The sequence below is a fragment of the Fukomys damarensis genome, unplaced genomic scaffold, assembly GCF_012274545.1.
Source record: "Fukomys damarensis isolate Sample0158 unplaced genomic scaffold, DMR_v1.0_HiC HiC_scaffold_12, whole genome shotgun sequence".
Lineage (NCBI taxonomy): Eukaryota > Metazoa > Chordata > Mammalia > Rodentia > Bathyergidae > Fukomys > Fukomys damarensis.
Window position 1 is genome coordinate 16,789,076 of NW_022900924.1, and position 14,617 is coordinate 16,803,692.

Genomic DNA, 14,617 nt, shown 5'->3' on the forward strand with positions numbered 1-14,617 from the left:
GAAATAGAAGAGTCTCGGGCAAGGCAAAAAGGAGCCTGAGCCATCTCCTAAGTGACGCAGGAGACTAGGGGAAGCCACTGCCTCTGTGTTCTCAGCTGTTGGAGACTGGAGGCATGTAGATGCCTCCCCAGGCTCCTGGAAGCACCTGCTGCGAGAACCAAGGCTCTGTGAGCTGAGCAGACATAGCCTGAATCCCACTTAGCCAGCCCCTGGCTGTGTGGATTGGGCTAGTAACTCAACTTCTTAAGCCTCAGATGAGCATTTTAAGCTCTCCAGGCCATCACTACATGGCGTGCAGCATGGGGGAATAACTGAAATGTTCAACACGTGGCACCTGTTGCTGCTGTTCAGGTCTCTATTAGGATGGCAGATGTGCTGAGTTCCTTAGAGGAGTTCTTGGTAACGTTTATTTGAAACTGCTGAGGCCTCTCACTGTGTGACCTTGGGCAAGACACTTGGCCTCTCTGAGCCCTGGGTTCCTCCTGCATAAGGGCATACAATAAGGCCAAAAGCCCTACCTCCCTACACCACAGCCCTATTCTCTCAGTCTAGAATAATGCCTGGCCTGAGATAAGCACTCATATAATAAACACTACAAATAAATATACTTGTTCAATATGTTCTCTTCTAGAAACTGTCAGCCCCAGCACGGGCTGCTAAAAGTAAATGGAAGGTGAACAGTCTCTTCCCACACCCTAAGGACCTTCTGTTGCTGGAGAGAGGCACCTGCCCCACATCCCACTAAATGACTTGTACACTCTGGCTCTGCCCTGGAGAGCAACCAGGAAGCCAGAGAGAGGCTGACTCCCCGTCTGACAAACTCTTTTGGACTCCAGGTACCCTCTCTTAAATAATAATGTATTTGTAAGTCCAGAGCCCCTCTGACGTATCCTTAAAGCAAAATCACCCTCTGCAGGCCCCTTTACCTGATCATATTGATCTGTCTGAGCTGTCATTTCATGGCAGCTCTGCACAGATGGGGATGGCATGTCCAACTGCCTGCACCCTGCAGGCTCCAGGGGTGCCCGGCAGCAGCTGGAGTGAAAGAGAAATGAGATCTGCCCTCCTAAGCTAAAGCAGGCAGCTGCTCCAGAGGGAGGCGCTGGGGCTACTGTAGGAGGTCTCTGTCCACCACCCTGGGTCCCTGCAAGCCTATCTAGTCCAGAGGAAGCCAGCAGGGAATGAATGAACAAACCCTACACTGCTGGGGCTCTGGTCAGACTGGGACAGGATGAGAGGGATCAGTCTGGAAGGTCAGGGACCTGGCCCTTGGACAGGCCCAAACTTACCTGGCCAGACCATGGGGTCTCAGGAGGTCTCAGGCCTGGGGCCACGGGGCACCATACCCTCCAAAGTGGTGGCCAGACCTGGCCAGTTCCTCAAAGTCAGACAGGTCTTCAGGCTGAGCCAGGCCCTCACTGCAGCCAGCCCGCCGTCTGCTATTTACTCACTGCCTGTTTTCCTCGTGACAGGCCTTCCAAGAACATCAGATCAATGCAGCAGGTTCTGGTGCCCACAGCCCTCAGCCTTCCTCCTGCTGCCAATGTTCAGCTGCCATTTCCTGAAAGGCTGGTCAGGGGCTGAGCTACATAGGGCAGCCTAATGTGGGGGCGAGTCCTCAGTCCCTTGTCCCAGCTCAAGGTTTCGGGCAGAGGAGTCCAAGGAGAGAACAGAAAGACGCCCGCCATGGAGAGCAGCAGGAAGTCTGCCCAGCCCCACACCCATGGCGCACATCATCAAAGGCGGCCAGGTAGGCTGGGAACTCACCCGGAGCCTTGGTTAAAAATTCAGAATCTCAACCCAGCCTCTGGGGTTGGGTTTCAAGAGACTTGGGGGTGGGGATGAGGAGGGGCCAGGATTCCACACTTTCACAAGCCCTCCAGGTAATTCAAAGAAGAAGCCCAGATTGAGAAACACAGTTTGTGTGTGAAGACTCAGGTAGCAGGGTGCTAATCATTTTAGTGTTCAGAAGAGAGAGAGAGAGGGGAATTAAGAAGATTACTAGATAAAATACAAAGATGCCAAAATTGTCCAGATAGACAAAATAATTCAGATAATACATTTTTAAAGTATAACTATATCCTAAATATTGCATGGGATAAAAATTTCTCATCTGAAATTCAAATTTAACCAGGCATCTTACATTATTACTAGTATTATTTTATTTGTTCCATGCAAAAACTGGCAACCCAATCTGAAAACCATTCAATCCCGTGCCAAAGGATTTCTGACATAAACTATAACTCATCCACAGGACGGAGTTACTCAACTGGACACCAATGGTCAGCACAACTCTTCCTGTGTGCCAGGCCCTGTTCCACATGCCCCATGCATGTTAAGGAACGCATCTGATCTACCAAGTACTGAGGTAGGCAGTGTTAGTGTCCCTGTTTTACAGACGAGGAAACTGAAGCACAGAGAATAGAAGCCACTCAGCCAAAGACACAGCTAGAAAGAGGCAGAGCCAGGTACTAAACTGAGGAAGTCAGATCTCTGAGATAAATATAGATTTAATTCCCTTCACTGCTCCCTAGTCAAAGAAGAAATGATAAAATACAAAAAATGAGGCCATGCAATTTAGTGTGAGGTAGGATAATATTTAAAGTATGACTCTATTCCACAAATATTATATATAAATGCATTTAAAGGTCATTTAAAAGGTCACACAGAGCTGGAGGAAGTGGTATAACCATTTTGAACAGACACTTGGCAGCATTTATACTAAAGCTGGCACACGCCTTGCCAGAAACCAGCATGTCCTCAATATAGACAGCAACTCCTCAACCAGGGACAGCTCTCTCCTCCCCAGGGAGACATTTTTGATTGTCCGGACATGGGGAATGCATACATAATTCTAGTGGGTAGACACCCTACAATGCCCAGGGCAGCTTCCATAACAAAGAATTACCAACCTCCAAATATTAACAGTGCCAAGATTGAGACATTTTGATTTATTCTCAAGAAACCTACATGCCCTTGTGCAGCAGGAGATATTCATGCACCAATGTTCCTAAAAGCACTGTTGGTAGGAACCCTAGACTAGAAGCCAGGCCAATGCCCAACAGGAAAATGGAGGAGCAAATAGGGTATAAAGTACTCACACCACAGAATGCTGGCAAGCCATACCACACAACACAGGTGGATCTCAAGAATATAATGTTGAAAGAAGCCAGACAAACCAACAAGCACTGGATGGTTCCCAGCAGGCAGAACTGATCTGGGCTGTAAGAAGTGAGTAAGTACGCTGTCAACCATGGGGTTGGAAATGATGGGAAGGGGATGAAGGGGTTCAGATGGGCCAGGGAGGTTCAGTTTGTGACAATTAGGCTGAACACAGATGATCTGTGCCCTTTTCTGTATGCTTATTACATGTTGACAAAAGGTCTAAAGCAACTGGTATTTCAGAAGTAGATTCCTGTTTTCTTTTTAGTTATCCGTTCTTTCTATAATTGCCAAGCCAAACATATTTTATTTTTCAATGAATGAATAAGATGACAACAAATGCAGTTACTCATTCATCAAAATTGTACAATGTAGCACACCAGAGAGTGAGAGTGTCCCTGCCCTCAGGAACTTGTAGTCTTGGCGGGGCTGAGGAAAGGATGTGGGTACTACCAACATCTGTAAGCAAGCGGGCACAAAGCCGTGGCCAGCCAGCAGCTGGGTATTTCATCTATCCAGCAGGGCCAGCTCTCCCCAGTTGTAGGCATTCGCGCGCGCGCACACACACACACGCGCACACACACACACACACACACACACACTTCCTTCAGCTTTAGCTAGAGTCAAATCCATCGTTAATGTTACTTGCCTGTCCCTGTGCTTCTGAGAGACTCCCTGAATTAGATACCGTTAACAGGCACTGTCTTGTAAAAAGAAAGATGGAGGAAGAGTGAGAACGGAGCAAAACTGTATAGGGGTGGGGGGATTGTGCTCTTGACAGGAATACACATATGTGGTTAATGTGCCACTCTATAAATAAGGCAAAGCTAAATCTAAGAAAACAGGAGGTGTCATCTAAATATACATGAATATTTAAATTTTAAAAATTTTATTATAGTAAAAGACACATTACTATTAATGCCCCTCAAAATACTCCCTCTCCTTCAAACATACTTATTCCATTATTCTTAACAGTTTCTGAAGGAATTCTGGAAATCCTCTTTTGTGTCTTTGCAAGGTGTGATAAAAAATAAGTGAATGTCCCTGCGATACGCCATCTAATGGAAAGGCAGTAGTGTCCTCACTACCTTATTCACTGAATCTGGCACCAAGTGACTTCTGGCTCTTCCCCAAAGTAAAACTGACCATGAAAGGTAAACATTTTGAATTGATTCAGAACATCAAAGCAGCCACAATGATGCAACTAAAGATACTCACAAAAGAGGACTCCAGACCTGCTTCAGCAAGTGACAAGACTGATGAAATAAGTGTGTTCAAAGTAAGGGGGACTGGGCTGGGGATTTAGCTCAGTGGTTCCACCAACTGCCTCATACATGCAAGGTTCTGAGTTTGATCCTTGGTACCCCCCAAAAGTGAGGGGGAATATTTGGAGGGGGACTAGTGGTGATATGTCTTTTATCCTAATAATAAATTTTAAAAATTTAAATGTTCACCATATATTTTGACCATACCTCATGTGCACAAGATCTATACGAGGAAAACTTCAAAAATGATGAACAAAATAAGAGAACTACATAGATGGGGAAATAGCCCATATTCATAGATAGATAGAATCAATACTGTTAAGATGTTGGTTCTTTCCAACTAGATGCAATCCTAAGTAAAATCCCAGCAAGCTATTTGTTGGATATGGACAAGCTGATTCTAAAGTCTATATAAAAAGACGAAAGACTTAGAATACTCAATATAATAGTGAAAGAGAAGAACAGAGTCAAGGACTGACACCACCAAACTTCAAGACTTATTACTATAGTAATGAAATCAGTATGATATTGGAGAAAAAAACAGATAAATAGATCAATGGAACAGAATAGAGAGCCCAGAAAAATATACCTGCACAATCAACTCATCTTTGATAAAAAAGCAAAGACAACACAACAGAGCAAAGATATTTGACTTTTTAAAAAACAGTGCTAGAACTGGGCATCCATATGCGAAAACATCGATCTAGATACAGAACCTTTGCCCTTCACAAAAATGAACTAAAAATGGATATAGACCTAAGTGTAAAATGCAAAACTCTTATCAAACTCCTAGAAGATAACATAGGAAAAAGCCTACAGTGACCTTGGACATGGTGATGACATTTTAAACACAGTACCAAAGACATCATCAATGAAAAAATTGACTTCATTAAAATAAAAATGAAAAACTAAAGACAATATTAAGAAAAGAAGACAAGACTGGAAGAAAATATTTGCAAAAGACACATCTGATGAAAGATGTTTATTCAAAAAATACAAGGAATTCTCAATATTTAACAATTTAAAAAATACTCTGATTTAAAATGGACCACTAGACCCAGCAGCCATCGCTCAAGCGCCGGGAAGGTAGGCCGCCCCGTTCCACCGCGGGAAGGTGAACCACGCCTGCTCCCGACCCAGCAGCCATCGCTCAAGCGCCAGGAAGGTAGCCGCGGGGGCACCCCTGAACCCCCATAACCCCCCGCCACCCGTCCGCACTCTCAGACCTCCTGACTGTGCAAGTCTTTAGACCCACTCTGCAGAGGCAGAGGTGGTCATCAAGGGTATTTTTCTGAGCTCCCAACTTTGAACATCTTTAAAGAAAGGGCGTGGCAAACCTGTCATAGAACGTTGTGGAGTTCAACCATTCAGAAGGATGGGGAACTCAATCTGGGCCTTGCAGCCCGAGGTCAGTCAGCGTCAGGGGGTTCAGCAATCAGCTAACTGAGATCAGGGGTCTTGCACCCTCGCTCTGTCTGAGCCATTAAATGGTAAATATACTATATTGAAAAGTTTGTTCACTGCAGACATGTTCTGGACTGCTTCTTGATTTCAATTTAATTCAAATGATTTAAGGGTGATAGACTAGTGACTACCACAGGTGGTCAGTGTCCAAGTTGCGCTTGATCTTAATGTGTTGCTGATTGTATCAGTTGGGGTAAAGCATTGCCCTTGATTTGATGAGCTGTTTTCTCTGATGTTATGAAGATGAGAATGTCTGTGGGTCGTTAGAGACACAGAAGCTAGGGTGCAACCACATCAGGAAGATTTGGGTGATAATCCAGAGATTAAACCAAGGACAGTCCGACAACAAAAATTAAAATGAGAAAACACTTAAGCAAGGCACAAGGACAGACTTCCAGTTCACCAATGGCAAACAGTAGGGCAAATGAGGATGAAAAGGCCAATAGTGAACCACCAGGACACCCTGAACTCAAAGCACAGGAAGTAACAAAACAGATCAATCAGGCTCTAGAAAAATTCAAAACAAAAATAATTTCTCAGATAACCACAGAGATAGTGAGCAAAATGGAAGTCGTGATTTGAGACTCTAGAGTAGAAACTGACAAAAAAATAGATGAGCTCAGGACCATGATAGAAGCCATGAAGGCCCAGCATAAGAAAGAAATGGAAACAATAAATGCCCAACATAGGAAAGAAATGGAATCCATAAAACAGATTCAAACAGATGTCCAGGAGATTAAACACTCTATTGAAAGTGTATGCAATAGAATAAAAGAATGTGAAGATAGGCTCTCAGATATAGAAGATAAGATTGCAGTCAGTGACCATGAAAAGAGAGGTCTCTTAAAAACAGTAAGAGATCATGAGAAATCGATCCAACAACTCCTAGATGATGCAAAGAAGAATAACGTAAGACTGATAGGAATACATGAAGTAGCAGGAGAAAATACAAATGACTTTAAAAAGCTGTTTGCAGAATTAATGACAGAAAACTTCCCAAACAGAGGGGAAGAATTTGACATTCAGATAACTGAGGCATATAGGACCCCAACTAGCTACAATCAAAAAAAATCTACACCTAGACATATAATAATCAAGATCCCAGAAACCCAACAGAAGAACAAAATACTACAAGCAGTAAGAGAAAAGAAACAAATCACATACAAAGGAAAGCCCATCAGAATCACAGCAGACTTTTCAACACAAACCCTTGGGGCAAGGACAGCCTGGAATGAGATATTTCAAGTACTAAAAGACAACAACCTCCAACCTAGAAGGATGTATCCTGCAAAACTCTCTTTCAAAATGGATGGGGAAATAAGACACTTCCACGACAAAGAACACCTGAGAAACTACATGAATACCAAACCAGCGCTACAAGGAATTCTAAACAAGATCCTAGAAAAAGACAATCAAGGCAGCAACACCATGAGGCCCAACAGAGCAAATCAAATAGGCAAGGCAAGAAATTAAAATGAGAAGGTGAAAAAGTAAAAAGAGTCAACAAAAGGCCAATAACATGTCAATAATAAGTCAGTACATATCAGTTATAACCAGCATTGTCAATGGCCTCAACTCACCAATCAAGAGAAACAGACTGGCAAAATGGAATAAGAAGCAAAATCCAATAATATGTTGTATACAAGAAACACACCTAGTGCAAAAAGAAGCCCATAGACTGAAAGTGAAAAGATAGAAAACAATTCTCCATGTGACAGGAGCCCCCCCCAAAAAAAACAGGAGTAGCAATCTTATTTGCAGACAAAGTAAATTTCAAACCAAAACTGAATCTAGTATTATTGATGTAGGACAGTACTGTATCATACCTCTATGAATGTGAAATAACTAGTACCTGCTCTATGATACATAGTAGGGACCGTGCTTTATCAGAGATACATTTAATGATATTACTCTAGAATGTTCTCTTTCCAGATGATGATTAAGAGGCTAATAGAAAAAATGGTGCCAGGTACCACAGCAGCAACAGAATTTTGCTGTTTTCTGGATATTATTCTTTTCTTTCTTCTTTTTTTTTTTTAATGGAATGTGCTGAATGTCTATAATTTTGTTTAGATGACTGCAGAACCTGGAAAAGCTGTTGCTGCTATCGATGCATAACATACTATTATTAGTCTATATATATATATGTATATATATATATACATAGAGAGAGAGATATATAGATATACACACACATACACACACACACACACACATATATAAATTGAATTTTGGGAAACTTCAACGGTGCTGCCAACTTTGGAAAACGTCATCCCAATTTACTGTGTTGACTTGGCATTGTACAGAAATGGACAACCATATTGGTCTAGAAATGTAAATTTATTTTTATTTTTTATTTATTTTTTTCCCTGTGTACAGGGGTAACACATTGTACTAAATATGTAAGGTCATATCTACGTGGGTTTGATTATAGAAACTAATAAAGTATTCTCTAAATAATGAAAAATTAGATAAAACTATAAGAGCGAGAAGCAATTTAAATATGTTCAGGGACCATTTTCATCTCCAGAATTAAGGATTATTTTGATGTTACATCATTGCCTTTTCTCTTTTACTTTCCTTTTTAGTTTGATTTTAGGATTCCCTATTTTTAATGTTCATACAGAGATTTCTTTAACTGAAATACCGAATAGTTTCTTTGGTGTGAAAAACTATAATAGTACACAGGATCCTAATGAGACAATTAATAATGTGAAATAGTAAGTAAAGGGCTAAAGGTGTAAGGAAAGTAGGAAGGGTGGGGGAGAGGTAATAAGGGAGAGGAAAAAAATATGAGAAACTGAAAAAATGGAAATAAAGTGTTTGTAAATGGGGAGGGGAGGAGGGGGTGAAGGGAGGGCAGGGACAAGGGGAAAAATGAGAATCAAGACCTATTATGTAAAGGTACAGAATCCCAATGACGAATGTAATTGTATTGTATACCTAGATTGTACCAATAACCTCAATAAAAAGAAAAAAATAAATAAATAAAATGGACCACTAACCTTAAAAGCAGATGTACAGCATAGAAAAATAAGAATATGAGACAATGATCACATCACATCATCAGGAAGACACAAATTAAAACGATGAGGTACCACAATGCACCTTTAGATTAGAATGCCCCAAATCCAGAACACTGATGACCCCAAATGCTGGTGAAGAAGACATGGAACAACAGGATCTCCAGCCATTGCTAGTGGCAACGCACAATGCTATACCCCTTTGGAAGACAGTGAGGCAGACTCTAACAAAACTAAACACACTCTTACCATATGATACAGCAATTATGCCCCTCAGCATATGCCCAAAGGAGCTGAACACTTATGTCCACACAAATACCTGCACGTAGACATTCATAGCAAAACTTGGAATTAACCAAGATCCTTTAGAAGGTGAATGGAAAAAGAAACTGTGGTACATCCAGATAATGGAATTTTATTCAAAGAAATGAACTAACAGTGGCGGGTGGGCACACATGACAAAGTGAAAGAAGCCAATATGAAACGCTCCCACTGTATGATCCAAGTATATGGCATTCTGGAAAGGACAAAGCTTTGGGACAATAAAACAATGAATGACTGCCAGGCGCCGAGGGGTGGAGGATGTGGACAGCCAGAGCAGAGGATTTTAGGACAGTGAAGCTATCCTGTATGATACTGAAATGGTGGGCATGGATCATTGTACACTTGTCCAAACTCACAGACTAGATAATGCTAAGAGCCAAGCCTAATGCAAACCACAGACTCTAGGTGATCATGATGCATCGTGTAGGTTCATCAATCCATATAGATGCATCAATCTGATGGAGAGTATTGAAACTGCTGTGAACCCAGAATTGCTCCAGAGAAGAAATACAGTCTTTTAAAAAAGAAAGGAACTTGCAGACAATGCCAACAGGAGCCTTATTACGTATGTGGGGCTCCATGGATGCATGAGGCACTTACTCAAGCAGGTGCCTCCCCAGCACTCCCTGGGTAGCTGAGGTTCTGGTTCTGGGTTCCTCCGAGGCAGGAGATGGGTCGGGGGTGAGGAACCAGAGACCTACAAACTCCTTGCAAGACCAGCAGGCACAGTGTGGAAGTGTGCACCTAGGCTTAGCTAGGAGGGAAGGCAAAACACCCCCAGCAGGGATTCTCCATGAAGAGACTAGCCCTCTCCTCCCTTCCACACAAGCACCAGGGCAACTGGGCTATGGAGCCATCAAAATCCCACCTGAAGTCCACGCAGATGTTGTCTAATACCTTCGGAAGGTGACTTGTTTTTGGCACGGGCTGAATTGTGTCCACCAACTCATATACTGAAGTCTTGATCCCCAGTGCTTCAGAATGTGACTCTTTTTGGAAATAAGACCTTTAAAGAGATATTTAAAGTAAAAATGAGATCATTAGAGCAGGCCTTGATCCAGTCTGACTGGTGTCCTCACAACAAGAGGAGATTAGGAAACAGACATATACAGAGGGAACACCGGTGAAGACACAGTAAAAAATGACAGTCATTTACAAGCTGAGGAGGGGTGTCTTAAAACCAAATGTGTTGGTTCCTTGGTCTCACTTCTAAACTCTGAATTATGAGAAAACACACACACACACACACACACACACACACACACACACATCATCATCATCATCATCATCATCATCATCATCATCATCATCATCATCATCGTTTTCTTCATGGTTGGCCTTGGGTAGAGGGATGGACACCTCACAGAAGTGATGCCCTAAGCTGGATGTAGCCCAAGGGCCAAGCCACGAGATGAATAGGAGCCCACCAGAGAGACCGAGTCTAGAAAGCTACTGTGAACAGAGAGAATCGCTTGGAACAGGGGAAATCATACTGCCCCCTGGAAGCTGTGCTGCTTCAACGTGGTGGCTCTGGTAATGAGCCATGAGGGGTCAGCCAAGGTGAAACTGGACAGATGAGCAGCAGCTACAATAGTCTAGGTGTCAGGCACCTATTTATCCTCACTAAGCCTAACAATTCCATTCTGCAGATAGGAAAATTAAGGCTCGGGGGTGATGGCATTGGCTCAGTGAGGATGGCCAAACTGGGATTTGAACCCAGACAGAGTCTCACTCCAGAGCCACATTCCTCACCCTGAGATTTCTCCCCCTCTCCCACAGGAGAGCCACGGGGCACTAGAGCACCCTGTCTCCTTTCACAGGTCTGCCTGGGGCTGCTGGCCCAGTCCACAGCAGGTGCAGCAATCAGAAAAGGAGGGAACAGAGCTGAACTGGGAGAGCAGAGCAGGTGAGCTACAAAGCCAGTGCTGCAGGGCCCTGCTGGGAACAGCAGCAAACACCAGCTGCTCCAGCCAGCCTCGCCTTTCATCTCTGCAGAAAATGGATGCTGCTCTGAGTCCCCCGAGAGCCCAAAGTTTGGGCTGAAGGCTTTCTGGAAAAAAGCTCACTGTTGCAGGCGTCTCCACAGTCACCCCAGGTGATGCCTGACACTTCACCACAGCACTGGCTGACAAGCATCTTCAAAGGACAGAAATCGGCCGGCTTGCTGGCTTTTATACAGATGTCATTCATCCACAGGAAGCACTTTTCCCCGCGCATTGTGAGAGTTATTTTGGTTTGAGAAAGCCAACCTCAGTACAAATCCAAGAAAGAAATAAAGGGGGAGGGGAGCAACTCTGGCAAAATTAGAAAAAGTGGTGTGTGGGTAAACTGCACACGAAACAATCTTTTTCAAGATGATGTTTTTTGAGAGCAAAGATAATGGAGAGAGAATTGTGCTGAGAACATCAGCAGGTGCAGCGGCTGAGGGGGACATGGAGGACTTTGCAGGTGTCTGCAGGCCACTTTTAACAAGTGGGCAGAATCCAAGCCCAATGTGGCAGAACTGTTGGGCTACAGTATGACAGGGAAAGAGGGGTGACTTCTGCTAGGGAGTCCCAAGTGGCTTCTGTGTGAATGTATTTCCTCTGGTGGTTTCTGATGTGAATACAACCAAGTCACTGAGAAAATGTTCCTACAGAAAGAGCAAGTTTCAAATCCTTAGGGAAGTGGACTTCTGCCATGGCTCCATCTTGATATATAATGTGACCTCCTCTGTCCTTTTTTTTTTTTTGTACCAGGGATTGAACTCAGGACCTTCCACTTTTGAGGCAGGCAGCAGCAGCACTGAGCTAAATCCCCAGCCCTGTCCCTTCATTCTTAACATCGTGTTCTTCAAGTAACAGGTCATAGTGAGCCAAGTGATGGCCTGCCTTTGGGAAAACTTGGTCATGCAGAATGGAGTGGCCAAGAGCTCCCAGACCCTTCCTTGGGGAGACATTTAGGGAGATATTTCTGATCTAGGTGACAGAAACAATGTGAATGAGCTGAGAAAAACAAACAAAAGGACCAAGGTGGGCTCCTAATACCAACTATAAAGAAAGGAGAAAGTGGCCTCAGGGATGATTAAACCAGGCTGTCTCTTCTCTCAGCCTTTCCATGAAAGCTGGTTTTACCTCATCCCCAAGAAGCTGTCTATAAACCTGGCCAGAGAGAAAACAGAACTCTCTGCTCCAACTGAAAAATCCAAGAGAATTCTGATTGGCCCACCCTGAGTCACATGACTCCTCCCTAAACCAATCACTGTGGCCAGAGGGATGAGGTACTTGGATTGACAGCTCCCTCCTCTCCCTGGGTCAAGTCACATAACAGGAAGTATGAAAGTCACTGCCAGGAGTGGAGGTTGCAGAGCAGACACACCCAAGATGCATCTGCTACATAATGGCCCGTGCCCACTGCCTGATTTTGCTGTTTCATAAGCACCCAAGGCCTACCCACTTCCCCAGCCTGACTTCTCCAAGTCCATTACCATGGGGGGCCAACTCACAGAGGCCATTCCAGTCAAAAGCAGGAATACTCATTGAGCACTCAGTGGACCATGTGCTCTACCAACTGCCTCCATGAATGAGCTCACTGAACGCTTACAGGAAGCCCTCTGTAGCCCCCATCTTCCAGGTGAAGAAGCTGATGCTCAGAGAGGTATGGGGGCTTGTGAAGATGTCACAGCCTATAAGAAGTAAAACTGGGAGTTGAACCTGATTCCAGTGGATTTCAAAGCCAGTACTCTTAACCTAAACCTGCGAATTTGTCCCCATGGAGTTCAAACTAATACAGCTCTATCTCTGGCATTCTCTCACTTGAGTGTGCAGCACAATCACTTGCGTGGTTTGCTTGCTAAGCTAGAGACTCCTGAGTCCTGATCGCACCCCTCAACCCCAATTCCAAACTCAGTAGATGTCAGTAGGGGCCTAAGAATTTGCATGTCTAACAGATTTGCAGGGAATGCTGATGCTGCTGGTCAAAGGACCACACTTTGAGAACCACTGTTCCCAGATAAGAAATTAATTTAAAAAATTATTCTCTCTTGGAACACTGCTGGACATTAAACAAAAGCAAATACAAAATCCCTCGAGCACAGGAGTGAATAATCTATGACCTTTGAGCTAAATCTTATCCACCCAGGGGCCAGATACAGCCACACTCATTGGATTATGGCCCCTTTTGCACAATGAAAGAGTCAAGCAGTTGCACAAGAGAGACTAAATGTGGACTTCAAATTCAAAAATATTTACTATCTGCTGACTTCTGGTTACTAGGATCAATGCAGGTCACATAGAATTCCCGAGATACAATCAATCCTACCTAAGGTGACCTCTCAATCCAAAATTACAAAACACATGAGGCACTACCACGTGCAAGAATCAACAGACACAAGAGCAGGGTCAGACTTAACTTCAGACAATGGAATTATAACACATAAGACTCTAAAAGCAATGAAAGGCAGAGTCTACACTTTGTAGTTCTTAGGGTCTTCACTCAAGAGTAATGATGATGATGATGGCATATATTGAGTGCCTACTATGTGCCAGGCAGTGGGCCCACTGCTTTATGTAGCCCAATGCTTTTCTTCTCCACATGAAGGACTCACCAGCAAGTATAAGCCTGAGGTCAGAGAGGGGTCTCCACTTGCCTAAACCGAGCCAGCAAATCCAAGGCAGAGCCAGGATGAAACTCACACCCTGGGCTAAAACCAAGTTCTTGGAGTTTCCAAATGCTATGCCTCACTTAGAGCAAGGTGACCTGAAATGGCAATAAGGAGCTCTGAACTTCGGACACACGGCTAGATCTGGGGGAGTCTACAACCCCTTAAAACAATACGCATAAAGCTTGATGTTTCTGAAGAGGATTGGCAACTTTCATCAGGTTCCCAAAGTCAAACAACCAAAGCTATCAGACCCAATGCAAGCCTTTTGTTTACTCCGTACAAGATTACATTCATAAATACTTCCTAAGTGTTTGCTTGTTTAAATCCCTCAAGAAGTTCATCAGCCCACTTTACAGATGAGAAAACTGAGGCCACACAGGCATCAAAGAATTTGCCTGGAGTCCCACAATTATCAAGTGCCAGAACAGAGACCCCCAGGTTGAACTGTCTGACCTGCAGCCTCTTGCTACCATCAGTAACCAGCCCTGTAGTTCAGAATCTAGTCACATGTCTACGTAGGCTGGAAGGCCCAGGATCTTTCCTGCCCACCCACTATGCCTAAAAACAGGAGGTTCCTTCTACCCTGACTTTGGGATGATGCCCCTTTCCTAATTCCAATCGCCACACCTAGGGGCTGTGCCCAAGGCCAGCCATGTGAATGGCCATTTCTCAGAAAGTACGTCTTCCTCTGTCCCCCACCACCTTGGCTGGCAACTACCCAGACACAAGTACTTACT

The 14,617-nt window shown here is 43.9% G+C and overlaps 1 protein-coding gene across 1 annotated transcript in view; it reads right to left on the reverse strand.

The window, feature by feature from the left end:
• Cux2 (cut like homeobox 2) overlaps positions 1–1,801 on the reverse strand; it is a 196,572-nt gene extending 194,771 nt beyond the window's left edge. The window contains exon 1 of the mRNA XM_033762676.1: positions 1,290–1,801. The gene's annotated coding sequence lies outside the window, so the exon portion shown is untranslated. The remainder of the gene's footprint in view (positions 1–1,289) is intronic.
• Positions 1,802–14,617: the final 12,816 nt, after the last annotated feature.